Raw genomic sequence first — 19,985 nt, forward strand, 5'->3', positions numbered from 1 at the left:
ACTTTCTGTCACAACTTGTTTCCCGCCACAAATGTTCACTGTTTTTCGACATTTTTGTCCAGACAAACAGGGTCTTACAGTAAGGTCACGAACGATTTGTTACCAGTAGGTTATGCTTTTTATAAATTCCTAGTATTTACTAGTTTGACCCGCGGATTCTTGATACTAGTCCTAGTCATGTCTATTCGAGGAGGCAATTAAAAAAGATTTTTTTTTATTTCGGTATTTTTTTTAGATATAGAAAAAGCCTACAACATGACCATGGTGATATGGCCCCCTCAGAAAGCTTTATGCTTTTGATTAATGCGGAAACTTGCTCGTTTTATATCAATTTTCATTTAAAACAGAACTTTTCTGTCAAACTTTTTTTCCCTAAGTAACCACTACAATGTCACTTTTTTCGGACAATTCTGTCCAGACAAACAGGGTCTTACACGAAGTTGGTCTTGTCGCCACATTATTTCCATTACATCATTGTATTTACCTAGCTCCCCTCGGAATCTAAATACAATTTTCATCCAACTGGCACTGGATATGATTCATAACTGGGGCCTCCAAATGGGATGTAAGTTTTCCATAGAGAGTATGGGGTAATTTATTCACATAGGAGGAAGCCGAACATCAGGCTAACTCCTAGAAAAAAAAATCACCAAATACTCTTCAAAGTCTTTGATATTAGGACTCAATTCGAAATACCACATTGGGTCATTTAAGAAAAAAAAAAAAAAAAAAAAAAACACTTATTTTACAAAGGCATTTTTCCTTGGTAATAAATGGGTGGAGCTGATTGAAAGTCCTTTGCTAATGATATATAGTGCCCTGATTAGTTTCGAAGTAGATTATGAGTCAATCGTGTATGGCTTGGCATCGTACTCAATTTTGGACAAGTTTGTTTGTTGTGCAGAATTCTTGTTTGCATGCGTGTCTTGGAGCCTTGAAGTAGAGTCAGGAGTACCTCCCCTCCGACTCAGACTTGCTAGTTAGCACTGACCTATGGTCGCAAAGGTAGCTCAGACCCACGCCATCCTATTGAATAGAGGCATTAGGAGCCCTTTGCCACGCGAATTTCACCACCTCGTCGAGAAAGTCGATATAGATCTCTCTAACCATCGGGGATACCTGGCTCCATCAATATAGCGGGCCATGGGAAACCACAATTTTTCTATTAAGGAAGCTTGCTTCCATCAGCTAAGACGCATAGTGCCAGGAGGTGGAGGTACGCCAAGGTTCAGAGATTCTTTATTAAACTCTCTGTAACAAGCCATGATGCCTCTAAAAACAATGTTTGTGCTGGTTGGATTGATAGTGGTTAGTTACGTCTTGGCTCTTTACTAAGGTAGAGTACTACACAGTGAAATGACATACGAGACTACCATGTTCTTCGAGTAAGGGCTGAAAAAAAGCACGCATAGTTGCGTGTCAAAAATATTTCTGTGAGCGAACGTGCGAGATCAGACGAGTCCAGATATAATTGTCATCTAAACCCCCGCTGAGCTTGGTTCCTAACTGACTTAGAGGCAGCGTGGTCTATTTTGTCGAATGGCCTAACAACAAACGTGCTTAATGCACAGAGTTACTAATCTCCCTTGTTTTTTTTTCCATACATATATACACCGACGGCTAAAAGACAGCTGAAATGTGTGGGAGCGGTTATGGTCCGACTGAATGTGAACTGAAATTCAGACTGCAAATCAAACTTTCGTTTCTGCATTGATAAGTTTTAGGTTTTGCACATCGATGACCCACAGAGAGAATTTTTTTTTCTGATTCATGAAGTTCAGCGTAAGCCATTAAATCATTACGAAACCACCAAAATGAACGACTGGGTAATGGTCATTCGTAAGTTATATGTGTGCCACATCAATCAGCTAATATGGTACCGATGCCACTTTGTTATCCATGTGCAATGAACATAGTCTATGACAAATCAGCCGGTCACCGTGATCTGGAACTTGGCGATAGTCCGTACAGTGTTTGTGTCTCTTATAAAACAAAAATACATCAGCGGCAAAATGAGTGGAACCAAAACCTACAAAAAAGCAATAAAAATCATCCACAATAGAACTGTGGGGGACACCCATAGGAAAAGATTGAAGGATGGTGGTTGTGGTGTGGGCCCGTCTTAAGGGTCAGTGCCACTAGATTAACCCTCCTCTACCCTTATATCGAGAAAAACTTCCCCCTACAAGACACTGGATTGCAATACCAACCTCACAATACCTATATATTACAACTTCCCAAAATTCAACAATAACAGAATAACATAAAAAATATTTTCGAATTAAAAATATAGAATTTTACAATATCAATCTGCTATCAGGTGATGAAAAAATAAGTCATACTTTTTCCTATGGGAGACAAAACTTACGACCTTACATAGACTGAAATAAATAGGATCCATTGGTATTATGATCCTGGCTGTCTCGTTACGTGGCATAAGATGCCGCTGGTCGATAGCTAAGAATCCAACAAACCTAACAAACATTTATACATACATACACATAGCTATACCTATATTATTGTTATACATATATACACATACATGATATAATACATATATATGTATATATATAGGCTATGTATTGTATACAGCAAGCCCCATATATATAGACTTTTATACCCCATACGCATATATATGGCCCACCCAAATTAATGTCAATCATATGACTATATATCACATACAGGAAAGATCCCATATTACAGATATGAATATATATATATAATTATAGATGTATATATATATATATATATATATATATATAATATATATATATATATTATATTATATATAGGAAACACATGTCATAGTGGTTTACACATATCATAAAATATATATTCTATACAAACACACATTTATATATACATATACATATATATATATATATTATTTAGATATGTATATATTATCATAATATATATATATATATGATATTAATATATTATATATATATATATACATATTCCCACCCATAATATGAATATTAATACATTATACAAATAAATTCAATAATATGCATACATGCTCTATAAAAACATATTTGGATATACTACATGTATAGAACTAACACACGCAGGTATATGTATGTATGTTGTAGATGTTATATATATATTATATATTATATATATATAGAATATATAGGTATATATAATATTATATTATATATGTGTGTGTGTGTGTGTGGTGTGTGTGTGGGTGTGTGTGTGTGTGGTGTGTTGTGTGTGTGCGTGTCTGGTGTGTGTGTGTGTGTCTACATAATACACATATATAAACACATATGCAAATGCATATTTATACAATATATATATATTTATATTATATATATATATATATATATATATATATATATATATATATATATATATATATATATATATAGTTATGTATAAATACATGTATATATATCCATGTATATATATCCATGTATATATATTACTTATTGACTATATCCCTCAGAATCTTATCAATATAAATATGCATATCATGTACATTATATATACATATATTAATTATATTACTATATATATACTTAAGAAATTAATTATATAAGTATATAGATATATATATATATATATATTATATATATATAGTCTATATCTATATATATAAATATATATCTCTATATATACTTGTGTTTTAAGAGTGTGTGTGTGTGTGTGGTGTGGGTGGTGTGTGTGGGGGTGGGGGGGGTGGGTGTTGTGGTGTGTGTGTGTGTGTGTCTGTGTGTGTGTGGTGTGTGTGGTGTGTGTGTGTGTGTGTGTATGTGTGTGTATGTGGTGTGCATGTGCGTGGTGCGTGTGCGTGTGCATGTGCCTACATGTGTGTGTGTGGGTGGGTGTACATGTGTGGGTGGGGTACAGTATGTGTGTATGTGTGTGGGTGGGGTACAGTATGTTTGTATGTGTGTGGGTGGGGTATCATTATTGTGTATGTTGTGTGGGTGTGTACAGGTTGTGTACATGTCTATGTGTATACAGATATATGCATGTGGTGCATGTATTTATACTTATACATATTTTCTTCATATACATTACATACATATAATTATATCTATATATATATATATATATATATAAATATATATATATACATGACATGGATACATATATAAACATAAACATATATATAAAGACATATAAAGACATTTACACACATATACATACATACATATTCCTATACTTTTACATAATATATATATATACATATATATATATATATATATATATATATATATATATATTTATATATATAATATATAGTATATAATATATATATATATCAAAGAAATACATGTCAACGATGGATCGTGAAGTTTGTCTCCAATAAATTAATAAAATGCAGGTTGCCCTGTTTGTCCTCAGTTAGGATTACCTAAAACGGACTCTTAACGTATTCCATTATTGGTAATGTACTTAAGATACTGAATTGTATTCTCGATTTTTACTTCAATACTCTGAGATTTTTTTTTTTTTTTTACATGCATTTTTCACCCCTACACCACTAGCGTCATATCACAAACAAATGATTTTAGAATGTCCGCGTCGCCGTGTGTGTGGTCACGAATGCATGAATGCGAACTTCACATTTGTAGTGACCGAATATATTGCTTACCGAAATTATCCACTTCAAAACTGCATATTGAATTCATTTTCTGTTATATTAATTACTGGTAATACGAATTTAACATATTGTCCATATTTTTTAGAAGATTAAGAAGCTGACAAGGCTCAGGAAACTTTTTTCATTCACACTTAACCTTCCTTGTTGCTCACTGGTTTTGTTATATTTTCTAGAAAAAAGACTAACATACTCCGTGAAGTAACTATAAAGATAACAAGTGAATGTCTTCCGAGACATTATCAGCGTACCTGTTCGATTCTCCGGGTATACAGTCTACCCCATGACCAACGTTCCGATGGCAACCAGATGCTGATCACCCTGGTCAAAGCAACAATTCCCTGCTCCGCAATAGCCGATGCATCGCACTGTGGAGATGGTTGAATCTCTTGCCGTCCCCGAGATTCAACTTGGGCCCAGGGGGGCCCATGAAATTGTACAATGTGTACAGCCGGCCACCTTTAGTAGCTTAGACATCATCCAGGTATGTGCTATTCCGCAGCACACGAAGAGTGATCATAGGGGGTAACGTCATGCACACCACCCCATCCTGGCTCCCTGCAGGCACCGATGCGGCTGGCCGTCACAACCTGCCAACGTCTTGAGACATTCCCCGAGATCGCTCTCCTCAACAGCAGGATCCAACGCATGTCAGAGGAGGGGTTCCTAGACCTCACCCCTGGCACTTGCGACTCTGGTGAGAGGAATTGGCTGGCGTGTCGATGAGACCATTATGGCCTATAACAGCCCTCATGTTAGTGGCCCAGCCGAAATACCACGACCGAATTCCAAGAGGAAACCGACAGGCCACTGGCAGGCGTTTCCGAGCGCCTTGGGCCCGCGGTCTGAGAAGCAATGACCCACACAAAGCGAAAATGTGGAAGTGCTACAAGCCATACTTGTAAATGCCCTTGATGAGGCCGCCTCACTGACCATACCCAAAAACTGCGGCCTGGTCAGGAGTGTCACACGGACGCCTGTTACTTCCATGACCGAGATTAGGGAGTTCAACACAGGGTAAATTGTGCCGAAATCATTTCCGAAGGCAAATAAACCGCCCGACAACCTAGCCGCCTAAGGGAGCTGTTCAGGGATGCCAAGGAACCTGCCAGCAAGAGTGAGGCAGGAAAAGTGGCTGGAATGGTGTGAGTCCTTCGATCCCCAACCCACCCTCTCGAGCTATGGCAACGGGACACGCGAGCCACCAGCCGCTCAGCCCCAGATGGCCCGCACACGACCCCAATCAGAGGCCAACAGACGGGCGCAAGAGTTCTCTGCGAGAACGAGTAGGGCGACAGCCTGCCAGCCGGACCTGAGGGCAAGACAAGAACGCCTACACCAGACAGACTTGCTCACATCAGAGAAAGGCACTGAAACCCAGCCAATAACCCAGATGTTTCTTTCTCTGAGGGACTTTAAGAGATGCATAAAAGCCAAGTTGCCAACACAGCCACGGCGCTGACGGGATCTCGTATCCCATCCATTTCCCGCCTGGGCTGGTAGGTGAGCTTGCTTCCTGCAACTCATCAACAAGTCCTGGGAAACTTCCACACTCTACCCCAGAGCTGGAAAGGCTTACCATAGTTCCCCCCATCCCTAAACCAAAGGAGCCGGGGAAGTGACCGCCCCATCTCTCTCCTCAGCTGTCTGGCCAAGACTGCCGAGAGGATGGTACTGAAACCGGCTCCGATGGAAATATGGGACCCCCCACGAACTCTCCACGGGTTCACCAGGGGCAATGAGCACGAGGCGCACACAGCATAGCCACGACTCTTGAGCACAATAAACACGGCCACTCTGTGGTACCTATTCCTTGAACCTGGAGAAGGCTTTCGAATTGGCAGTCCTTTGCCATTCAGGAGACCCTGATCCCAAAAGGGAAATCAAGGTAAGCTATTGGCTTGGATAGGTGACTACTTTACCATAAACAGCCATCAATTCCAAGGTCACCTATCCAGCACAGCCACTACTAGAAATGGAACGCCACAGGGTGGGGGTTCTAGGTCCATCCCTTTTTAATACATTAATGTCCTGTATCCTCAACATAACCTCCCAGTGGGGTGCAAGATCATCTCCTAGCAGACGATCTCCGCTATTTATCTCCACTGGACCACACTGCCTCAACAAAGCCCCAGCGTTGTCTGCCTGGTATCCGAGAGTGTTGCTCAGGACAGGACTAAAGAGCCTGCCGCCCAAACTCAAAGCCATGGCTCCTGAGACAGAGAGTTCCAGGCACAAGTCTGAAATCCAGGGAATGGACTTGGAGGGGGTTCAGGACTACCTCTACCTTGGGGTAAGATAGACCGACCTCTCTCCTTCCGGAGAGGAGGTCCGCACCTGCTTGACCGAACAAAAGGCAGGAACCTGTCCTTTCATGAGAGCAATGAGTGGAAGGACTCATAGGGGCCATACATAGAGTACTAAGATCATTCTATGTACATGCTGTCAGGGCCCAATGTAGACTATGCCTCCCTCGCTCTGCTTGGCATTAAGAGAAAATAGAAAGAACCGACTGCGACGTCCAAAAGTAAGCCGCCAGGGTCATTCTAGGTGCCCCAAAGGTGGGCCGAAGGTCCTCAACCTCGCTAGTGGAGACAACCCCCCTTCCCCCCCCCCCCTCCCCTTGGCCTCACGATTGAATCTAACGGCAAGCACAAATTCTTATCAAAGGTCGCCATCCAGGCTCCCAGGAACACAAGCCTAAAGACATAAAATAGTCAGAGACAGCCTTAGAACACGATAACGAGCTGTTGCAACAACTCCTGGCTTGTCTCACACAGCGCAGTGTGTTAATACGCCATCAGCTCAAGAACCGCTACGGGTCAAGGGCAATGGACTCCCCACACAAACCCTGACTTTGTCGAAGTTACGCCGTGGGCACAAACCTCGATAGGTTCTCGGTCATGAGACTGGCAAGCAAAAAGAACGACTATTGTACGGCTAGCCTAAAGGCAGAACCCAGAGGGGTCATTGCAACCATCACCTCGGGAAGCAGAACTTATTACAGCGGATGATCGGTCGATCCCTTGACCACACTGCAGGCGCCGGGTTCGCAGCAAGGGATGCCACAAATCCATGAGGGTAACAGGAAAGAACAACGCCTCCTCGCTACAGCAAGAAGGCAGTTTTTGCTTATCATGGTCGCACTGACCACCGTCCGTGAGGGAAGGACCACGTGGTCATAGACACACATGACTCCAAAGGAGCGTCGACCTGTCTTTCAGGCAGCGCTCACCTCCACTGACAATATCACCTTCTGAATACCATCCTCACACTGGCACATGAAGATTCTTGCACAGGTAGAAAATTTATCATACCTGGGTTCCCAGCCACATGGGATCAAGGCATGAGCTTGCTGATCAGATTAGCCGAAATCCGGCAGGGGGTATGCCCCTAATCCCTGATAATACATCAGAGCCGAAAATTACTTAGGAGGAAGTGTACGGTGACGGCCAACTCCCTTCCTCCTGCAGCTTCACAGAGAGGAAACGCATAGTTTCCCTCGGCCAGCTGGTTACTCAGATGCCACAGGCTATGAACGCATTGGCACTCTCTGAAATCAACAACAGAGTACGAAGTCATTCTGCACAAATGCGCCTAGGTTACCACTGTGCATGGCAGATTATACAAACCATACAGAAACGTGAAGAGAGAGTGTTTGCATGCCATTGCGGCGAGTCCGAACGCCTACACTTGTACATTACTTACGAGAATTGCGTGCACACGCAATTCCTAAACACAAAGCCCGCGAACACAGCCATCGTGCCCTGGTAAAGAGATTATGCGAGATCTTACACCACGGCTACAGAGCGCCTGCTGGCAATACCACCACCACGGATAAAGCACTGAGTGTCAGACAAACAAATGAGACAGCCATAAAAAGACTGACACAGGCCGGGCCAATAAGTGAAAGGCCCGGGCGAAGCCAGAAAATTCGGGGGGGGCAAATTCTCAAGCAAGCAAAAGCAAGCGTCACTGAACTGGGCGTAAAGAATAATATGAAGCCATTACTTACGGAAGCAAATGTTTAATGGACTATCTTTTCGTGCCATTATATTTTCTTTACACATTCTACTGCAATAGCTTGTAAAATAGAATATTAGATAGCAACATACAGCCTCAATTTAAACGAGTTTTATTAACTGACAATTCTCCGTGCTAAACCAGTGTGCACAAGATAGCGTGATATGTGTGATGCCCTTGGCCATTGTTTTTCTTTCTTTTTTTTTCGTGCTACGGCTTGTGTTATGCAAGATTTGCATTGGAATTGTTAAGCTTTACGATACTTACTACATGCAAAATATTTTTTTATAAGTAATCTGGTAGAGTATATGCCCAGATCCACAATAACGTGAACTAATGATCAGACCAATTTACATTATATCCGTTTATGAAGTGGTTAACCATGCCTCGCCAAGGGAACTTGCATGTCCTAATTGGGTGATTAGTCCATTATACCATTCTCGGTATCTAGCTGACAGCCCTCATTTTGCTGAAAATGCTGTGTTTAGTGAGACAGGAGCGAGCGCAAGCGAGGAATAATGTGAGATCAAATGCCCGCGATAATGTGCGTTTTGTTTGTATGTGTCTGTGTTTTTTATTTGTGTGGGAACATCTGTTTGGAGCGCGTGCGCGTGTGTGATTATTTATGTGTCGAGTTTGTGTCTGTGTTTTTTCTTTTTTTTGAGTGTATGTGTTGATTATATTAATTGTCTGTATGTGTTTGTGTCTTTTTATGCGTTTGTTTGGTGCCGGCGCGTATGTTGATTATATGTTGCGTTCGTGCGTTTATGGCGATAATGTGTATGAGTTTGAGCGCGCGCGCGCTAGCCCGGGCAAAAAAAACTATCGAGTTGGTTGTGTGTGTGTGCGGTGCGCGCGGCGTGGCGTGTTTTGCGTCCGTGTGGATGGCTCTGTCTTGTAAAATAATTTTATAAATCGGCCCAAGAACTCTTCAACTCGTCTCTGAAATATTCTGATCTGGTTGCGCCAACAATAAGTTATCAAATTGGCAGATTAAGTTTCAGAGTGAAAATATTGTTAGTTCTAAGGAAGTGCGAAACAACCTGAAAATCAGCGCCATGCTGTATTTTTGTCAATATTAATATTCCGCTATATAGTTTCTCCTTCTTTACAATCAGCATTGAAGCACACAATCTACTGTGAATCTACTATATTATCAGTTATACATAAGATGCCACGTCAACCCTTACTTTATTTCTTACGCAGATTCTAACATTTAATTTCATCTTTAATTAATAATTTCCCTAATCATCATCGTTATTGGTAGATAATCATTATCATTACAACATTAATACTGTTTACATTTCGTTCAAAATTGTCATCATAACATTATCAACAGTATCTTTGATATGATGCTAAATAAATTTGTTTTTTGTTACATTAATTATTATAGTACACATTATTCATCCCATGGCCATGACAACAATGACTATGTTGACCGGCACTACCTGTAGACTAATAATCAATAATAATGAAAATAGTGAGTAAATAAACATAACAATACAAATACAACTAAATACTCAACACAATAGCGGGAAAAAGTGTTATATAATGAAGCGACTTAAGATTGAATATAATCGCATTACTGCCTTATGGGTTAGCTATATTCATTTAACTCTGTGCGAGAATATGTACGCACAAAGGCCAAATATAAAATAGTGTATGTGATGTGTGATAATAATTATAATGAATCTATTGTTAACATTTATTATAATTTCATATCTTTGTATATGTTGAACTATATTCCTGAGTTGTACAATATACTTTATTGTGATCGCTCGTTTGGAAATTCACCCTTTCATGGCAGGTAGTGTGTGTCTCTTCACACACATCGTCGACAAACTCGTCACAGCTAGAATTCAATACCATTAATTTTAAACGCACTAAACGAAAGATACTTCTATTTAAAAACGATGCATGAAAAACACAAGAAATGTGTTTAATGTTCATCTTTCCCTGCCAACGATCATGACCACGTTGAAAGCACCACTTCTCGTCCGATCCACCGAAGTTTAGCAACGTTTCTGGTCTGTGTCAGTACTTGATGGCTGTTCGCCTGGAAACCAGACACCAATGCTTTGCATTTTATTATATATGCTATAGATGGTTTGCCATATTTAATGGTCAGTGGGTGTTTTCAAGTTTCTTCGACATACTGCCTTAATTACAACGAAAGGTACATACTATAACTTTCTTTGAGATTTAAAAAACAAACACAAACAAATAGATTGATGGCAGTATTAAAAAAATAACAGAAACTCAGATCAGTGTGAAAAAATCCCAATCTCGTTAGAAAACTCAAGATTGACAACACTGATTAAGAGTTTGCTTTATATAGCGCTTGTTTTTTGTGTATGAATCGGTGATAAAATTTCCCAGATGCTTTTGTCTATTGTATATAATGCTGTATGTGTAATGTTTTTTTTTTTCAAAGAGTTAACAGCAGCTTCCTCATGCATTTTGCATAAAGAACTTATATATTTCAATCAGTAAAAAATTAAACAGTAAAAGTTAAATTACCGTTGCAAAGATCGGGAATGATAGAAGAAAACAGATGGAAGCAATTTAGAGTGGTGACTGATGCATTACTTATAATAATAATAATATAATAAATAATAATAAAATAACATAACAATACATAACAATAATAGCTAACGATATCTGCAGACGATATCACTGAGATCTGCCTCCATATTATATGCATTAATAACAATCGACCACTCTCGTCATATACTTAAATTCCAACTCAAATGAAATTAAGAGAATGATTTGATAATAGATAAACTAAACATGGTGACCATGAACATAATGATAAACATAATAAAACCAATTAGGATATGGATAACGAGTTTTATTGTGCCTTATCGCCACTGGACATGTTATTAGGCTTGAGGTCCCTTTTTAAAGATGTACTTTCCTATTGTGCAAGTTTTGTTCGGAAAATTTTCTATATCTTTTCTATGGCGCTTCGACTGGACCTATGTTGTCTGAATGCTTGTGTTTGTGCTTGTTTTGCCGCTTATGGTAATAAGTTATACTGGCGCACGAAGGGAATGGCTTGTAGAAAAACATAATGTAAAAAGTTATAACATATGCCAATCGCATCATAATTTACTATACGAGTTCGCTATTGCTTGAAAAATAATTTCTTTCTTTGATATCTTTATGCGAAACACAATTATACCTGCTGTGAACTCTTGAGAAATGCATATATATAAAACGCCCAACAGCATCTTGTGTTCCAAGGCGGTTCACCAATACCATCCAAGTACTCACCAGACCCAACGTTGTTTCAGTTCGCTGATCGACGACAAGCGTGTTTTCCATCCGTGGTTTGATCGTTGGCGTAACAACTTAAAACGTTATCAGCTTTACGTCCAGTGCGTCACAGATTTTTTCATACTATTAACATCATTTATCTTTGTTGTTGCATCAAACTTCATTCAAACGACATTCCACGTCTAATCACTCGGATCTGCTCCACCGTGCATCAATCTCACTGTTAGATACAGACAATTGTTTACGCAACTGACTTTTAAAGCACCTGTCGTGAGAGCCTTTCCTCCTTTTTGAGGCTGTGCAACTCTGTAAAAAAATGTACATATACAAGTCATAACAGAAGGATATTGAGTAAAAATGATCCTCATTAAATACGGTTATAATCTGTGTACACGATGCAAACCATATTTCGGGCACTTCTTGCTGTTATCGGTATTAATTTTTTGTTGGGATTATCAGTCTTCAAATATCAATATTTGTAAATGGTTTATTACTAGTAATTTTTAATATCATTACACCATCATTTATCAATCCTTTTAGAATGTGGTTATAACTACTATCACATCATCACTGCTTACTCTTTACATACCTTTGCAAATTTCAATGCCATGGCATCAGAGTCACATCAGTGAGATTCATACTAACATCAACCACTAGTCCCAACACTTAAGGGAGTAAATGCAATAATGGTTAATGATTTTACCAAATTCGGCTAGATTCTATCACTCTTTTGTTCCATAATACTCTATAAAGAATTCGATGGTTTGCAACTATTGCTCAAAACTTGGGGAAAGGCAAAAAGACATTCTTAAATATATATTATCCAAAAAATATACTTTTGTATAAACAATCCAATTAATTGAAACTATAAGCCGCGGAATTTTTTTGGAAAATTTAATTTGCTTTCTTGAGATATTGATATTATCTTTATTTCTAGCATTTTTTTCTACTGTTTCTTTTGCAGATACAGTTACTTATATTATTACTAATTATATTCATTCTCGATTACTACTAAATTCGTTCCTATCCTTCTCCCTCTTTGCAAAGGTAAATTTGCTTTTACTGTTTTGCTGTTGACTGAATCATAATTTTCATTGGAGTCTTTAGGCAAATCTGTATGGCAGATATAGCAGATATATAATAAATTAATAAAATGCCAAAAGTATTCGAATGGTTTGGGGTGACATACAATAACTATCTACACTGTTGATTTTTTCTCCCTTTTGTTGGCAATTTCTTTACTTGCAATGCAGTAACACTATGATCACTAAGGCTAAGCAAATCTAATTTAGGTCCACTATTCATTTATGGCAAACTTGAACATCTCGATGATTACTCATGAATTGATTCCCTTTTCGTATATACTACTAGAGATAATATGTAAAGATTAACTATCAACAGAATGGTGATTTGGGATTCAAACCTTTGGTTTGCAAATTGTAACTTTAAAACAAACTCGTCCCCCAATTTTTTGGTCTTTTTCATATCACCGATTCCTACATAATGAAGCTATATAAACAAACAAATTTCTAATCAGTGGTTGCCAATCCGATTTTCTAACGTAGGTTCCATAATTTTCACTGTGAACCTGAGTTTCCTTTCTGTGTTTGTTAATAGAAATCCATAAATCTTTCTTTTTATACCTCAATTAATCTAGTATTTATTTTTTTTTTATTACTAAGTATGTTGACCATTGCAACACGTAACAACCTGTAATCAACACGTCCTATTAGCACGGGTCTTCGTTCATTTATCAGTCGCTCCTAGCTGTTTTTTTTTTTTACTAACCCTTTCGCATAGCCACTCTTTAACTTGCTCACACACCGAGGGAAAATAACTTCTGATGAATAAGGAGACTCCATTGTGGAATATAGAGTCGACAAAATACTCTGCCACAAAAAAGGCTAAACCACTGTAAACAAACAAATGTCGTAATTGTAATGATCTTAACTACCATATAAGTGGGCCTAAATATATAACTTCTTTAATGTTTATGTGCGGTTAGTAGTATTATTTTTAAACCACCAGAGACCAATAGTGATAAGTATTATTTTACCAAGAAGACATAGTTGATATTACCATGAATTTCTTTCTATATTTCATTTATGTCGAAATTTAATAATTCACTTAATTTATCATCGTACTGGTAGGGAATAATCATTTATCAACACAATGTACTACATTTTTGGTTCAGAATTAATTATCAACAATATTATCACCATATCTTTGATATTGATGCTAATTATGATTTATATTTGACATTTACGTAGCGGTTTATTATTAACATTACGCATGACAATCAACGACTATGTTAATGGACAGTAAATTATCATAATCTAATAACAATAATAGCGATGATGAGAAAATAATTATTGAAATGCTAGTAATAATCATAAAGAAAACAAATACACAAAAAATGAATAATAACAAGAACATAGCGGCAAAAATGTTTTTATTAATAGCACTCAAGTTTAAGATTCATAAATGATTTTTGCTTATGGTTACTATATATCGTTTATCTTCTGTGCAAGCGATGCAGTAGATGATTACACATTAAACAATCATATAAAAGAAAAATATCACATTAACTTCTCAATTTCCCTTTATCATTACTTGTACAACCTTGTATTCCTTTACAAAGTTGCACAGAGCTCAATCACTAGTAAAAACTTAACCGGGGGATTTCAGCAGGTCAAAAAACTGGTGACAATAGAATTGCCAATACTCGATAGTTGTCGATTGTGCTGATGTTTCATTATGGAAAAGATCTCAATGTTATGATTGGATGGTCATTGTCATGAAGTTTGATGCAAAACTAAAATATACATTAATATTAGGATGTATAAAATGACGGAGCATCGACAGAAAAGTTGGCTAACGTTAAATAACACTTTGCCAACGATCATACCACGTTGAAAGCCCCGCTTCTCGTCCGATCAGCGAAGTTAAGCAACGGTCGTCTGGTCATACTTGATGGGTGACCGCTGGGAACACCAGATTGCTGTTGGCATTTTATTATACATATTTTATATATATTATATAAAAATGTATATGTTTTAGCATCTATAATAACAATGCTAAACATGCTGCATTTTCTTTGCCACTTTTTAACAGTCTTCTTCGATACTTGTATCAAAGAAATCCAATGAAATTTATAACTTTAATTTAAACGAAATAGAGTAACAGAGTCATTGAGGCGAATTTAGAGAGAATAAATAAAATGGATGGTATAACTAAAGTAAATTAAGTGATAATGACTGTTTTATTATAATCTTAGTAAATGATGGATATAAAAATATTGAATGAAATCATTTTAATAATAAGAAACATTCACGACAATTTCCAGCATATTCTGGCAGTAGTTTTTTGAAGATGTGGCTCTATACCGATTCCTCGTGAGTTTTCAGAGCTGTGTTGTCATGTACGATTTTATTAACACCAGGTGAAAACAGTGAGATTTCCTTCCCTTTGCCGTTGGCTTTTGTGACTGATGAATGTAGGTGTAACTGGATGGCAAGTATTGGAATTTCCCTAGAACAAATAAAAACTGAATTGTATATGGGTATTAACATAATACCTTTCTAAGAGTTTCCGCGCCAGGAGAAAGCAGATAAAAAAAGCAGATTCTAAATCTAATATTCCAAACAAACACTTGCACAACAGAAACTACATATCCCGATAAAGGACAGAGTAATGTCCACTACCCTTAATCTATTTTCCCCCTATCCGTAACTGGTTTTGGTTGTAAATATTTACTATCATCAGATGTCCATATCATATTCTCGTCTTTTCTTGCCCTTACTACTACCATAATCTTACATAATTGATAACTAACCAACTACTAATTTAGTGTAGGATTACAATTAAAATAATTCCTACTATAATATTTCACTGAGTAATGAACATGATCATTTGTGTTTACAGTATAAATTCCCTTCACTCGTGTCGCTTTTTTGACGAGCGAACACCTTGTTAACGCAGGTACAACAACTCAGTCTTGTGCCACAAGAGCTACCCTGGGAAAAAAAAGGCCCCGGGGCCTCTCGTCTCGCTTGATTTTGTTTGTTCCTATTTTCTACGTAAATAAATGTAAGTAAAATCCTGTAATTACGAACTTTTTTAAACCCTCCCACTGACAATATCACCTTTGATACCATCCTACACGGCACAGAGGATTCTTTGACGGGGTAGAAAATTTTATCAAAAAACCGGGTTTCCCCACCCAATGGGATCAGAGGCATGAGCTTGCTGACAGATTAGCCGAAATCGGCAGGGGTATGCCCCCTAATCCCTGATAATAAAATCAGAGCCGAAAATTACTTAGGAGGAAGTGTCCCGGTGAGGGCCCAAACCCTCCTTCCTCCTGCAGCTTCACAGAGAGGAAACGAGTTTTTTTCCCCCTCGGCCAGCTGGTACTCAGATGCCACAGGCTATGAACCATTGGCACTCTCTGAAAAAAACAACAGAGGTCCCGAAAGTCATTCTGCACAGAATGCGCCTAGGTTACCACTGTGCATGGCAGATTATACAAACCATAAACGTAAAGAGAGATGTTGCATGCATTGCGGCGAGCCGAACGCCACACTTGTACATTACTTAGAAAATTTTGCGTGCACACGCAATTCCTAACACAAAGCCCGCAGAAACCAGCCATCGTGCCTGGTAAAGAGATTATGCGAGATGCTTACACCACGGCTACAGGAGCGCCTGCTGGCAATACCACCACCACGGAAGCACTGAGTGTCAGACAAACAAATGAGACAGCCATAAAAGCTGACACAGGCCGGGGCCCAATAAGTGAAGGCCCGGGCGAAGCCAGAACTCGCAAATCTCAAGCAAGCAAGCAAGCGTCACTGGCGTAAAGATAAAAATGAAGCCATTACTTACGGAAGCAAATGTTTAATGGACTTCTTTTCGTGCCATTATATTTCTTTACACATTGCTACTGCAATAGCTTGTAAAAATAGATATTAGATAGCAACAACAGCCTGCAATTTAAACGAGTTTTATTAACTGACAATTCCCTCCGTGCAAACCAGTGTGCACAAGGAGAGCTGATATGTGTGATGCCCTTGGCCATTGTTTTTCTTTCTTTTTTTTTCGTGCGACGTTTGTGTATGCAAGATTTGCATTGGAATTTGTTAAGCTTTACGATACTTACTACATGCAAAATATTTTTTATAGTAAACTGGTAGAGTATGCCCAGTCCACAATAACGTGAACTAATGATCAGACCAATTACATTATGATACGTTTATGAAGTGTTACCATGCCATCGCCAAGAACTTTGCATGTCTAATTGGGTGATTAGTCCCTTATACCATCTCTGTTTTCTACTGACAGCCCTCATTTGCTGAAAATGCTGTGTTTAGTGAGACAGGAGCGAGCGCAAGCGAGGAAGAATGTGAGATCAAATGCCCGCGAGTATGTGCGTTTGTGTGTATGTTTCTGTGTTTTTATGTGTGTGGGAACATCTGTTTGGAGCGCGTGCGCGTGTGTGATTATTTATGTGTCGGTTTGTGTCTTGTTTTTTCTTTTTTGAGTGTATGTGTGTGATTATATATGTCTGTATGTGTTTGTGTCTTTTTATGCGTTTGTTTGTGCCGGGCGTATGTGTGATTATATGTTGCGTTCGTGCGTTTAGGCGATTATATGTGTATGAGTTTGAGCGCGCGCGCGCAGCCTATGCGAGTTGGTGTGTGTGTGTGTGGGGTGCGCGCGCGTGCGTGTGTTCGTCCGTGTGAGGGGCTGCTTGTAAAATAATTTATATCGGCCCAACTCTTCAACTCGGTCCAGAAATTCTGATCGGTTTGCGCCAACAAATAAGTTATCAAATTGGCAGATTAAGTCAGAGTAAAAATATTTTAGTCTAAGGAAGTGCTGAAACAACCTGAAAATTCATGCGCAGAATTCTGTATTTTTGTCAGATATTAATATTCCGCTATAGATTTTCTCCTTCTTTACAATCAGCATTGAAGCACAACAATCTACTAGTGTAATCTACTATGAGTATCATTTGAATAAGAGGGCCACGGTCACCATTACTGTTTTCTTACCATGATTCTAACATTAATTTCATTGAATTAATAATTTCCTAATCATCATCGTTATTGGTGGGAAATCATTATCATTACCAACATTAATACTGTTTACATTTCGTTTTAAATTGTCATCAGTAACTTATCAAAAGTATCTTTGATATGATGCTAAAAAAAATTTACATTAATTATTATAGTAGCATCATTATTACCCATGGCCATGACAACAATGACTATGTTGACGGCACTAACTGTAGACTAATAACAATAATAATGAAAATATTAGTAAAAAAACATAACAATACAAATACAACTAAATACTCAACAACAATAGCGGGAAAAAATGTTATATGAAGCACTAAGATTGAATATAATCGCCATTACTGCTTATGGTTAGCTATATCATTTAAATCTGTGCAGGGAAAAATGTACCAAAATGCACAAAATAAAATGGTTATAGTGATGGTGATAATATTATATGAATCTATTGTTAAATTTATTAATTTCATATCTTTGTATATGTTGAACTATATTCCTGAGTTGTACAATATACATTTATTGGGGAAACGCTCGTTTGGAATTCACCTTTCATGAGCAGGTAGGTGTGTCTCTTCACACACTCGTCACAGCTAGAATGCAATACCATTATATTTTAACGCACAAACAAAAGATACTTCTATTTAAACGATGCATGAAAAAAAACAGAAATGTGTTTAATGTTCATCTTTCCCTGCCAACGATCATACCACGTTGAAAGCACCACTTCTCGTCCGATCACCGAAGTTAAACAACGTTGGTCTGGTCAGTACTTGGATGGATGTTTCGCCTGGGAACCACCAGATGCTGTTGACATTTTATTATATAGCTATATATGTTTGCCATATTTAATGGTCAGTGGTGTTTCAATGTATTCTTCGACATACTGCTTAATACGAAAGGTACATACTATATTATTTGAGATTTAAAAAACAAACACAAAAAATAGATTGATGGCGTATTAAAAATAACAGAAACTCAGATCAGTGTGAAAAATCCAGATCTCGTTAGAAAACTCAGGATTGACAACACTGATTAAGAGTTTGCTTTATAGCGCTTTTTTTTTTGTATGAATCGGTGATAAAATTTCCAGATGCTTTTGTCATATTGTTTTATAAAGCTGTATGTGTAATGTTTTTTTCAAGAGTTAACAGCAGCTCCTCATGCATTTGCATAAAGAACTATATTTCAATCAGTATAAAACAGTAAAAGTAAATTTACCGTTTCAAAGATCGGGAAGGATAGACAGAAAACAGATGGAAGCAATTTAGTTTGGGGACTGCATTAATATAATAATAATAAATAATATAATAATAATAATGATAACAATAAAAATAACAATAATAATAACGATATCTGCAAAGATAAACACTGAGATCTGCCCCCATATTATATGCATTAATAACAATCGACCACTCTCGGGCATATAGCTAATTCCAACTCAAATGAAAATTAAAGAGAATGATTATGATAATAGATAAAAATAACATGGTGACCATGAACATAATGATAAACATAAAAAAACCAATTACGGATATGGATAACTAGTTTATTGTGCCTTATCGCCACGGACATGTTATAAGCTTGAGGTCCCTTTTTAAAGATGTACTTTTCCCATTGTGCAAGTTTTTGTTCGGAAAATTTTCTATATCTTTCTATGGCGCTTAGACTGGGCCTAATGTTGTGCTGAATGCTTGTGTTTGTGCTTGTTTGCCGCTTAGGTAATAAGTTATTTCTAGCGCACGGGAAAGGGGAAAGGCTTGTAGAAAAACATAATGTAAAAAGTATAACATAATGCCAATAGCATCTAAAAATTTACTAAAACGGTTCGCTATTGCTTGAAACATAATTTCTATTGATATCTTTATGCAAACACAATTATACTGCTGTAAACTCTTGAGAAATGCATATATAATAAAACGCCAACAGCATCTGGGGTTCCCAAGCGGTCACCCATCCAAGTACTCACCAGACCCAACGGTTCAGTTTGCTGA

Source organism: Penaeus monodon, chromosome 14 (genome assembly GCF_015228065.2).
Source record: "Penaeus monodon isolate SGIC_2016 chromosome 14, NSTDA_Pmon_1, whole genome shotgun sequence".
Lineage (NCBI taxonomy): Eukaryota > Metazoa > Arthropoda > Malacostraca > Decapoda > Penaeidae > Penaeus > Penaeus monodon.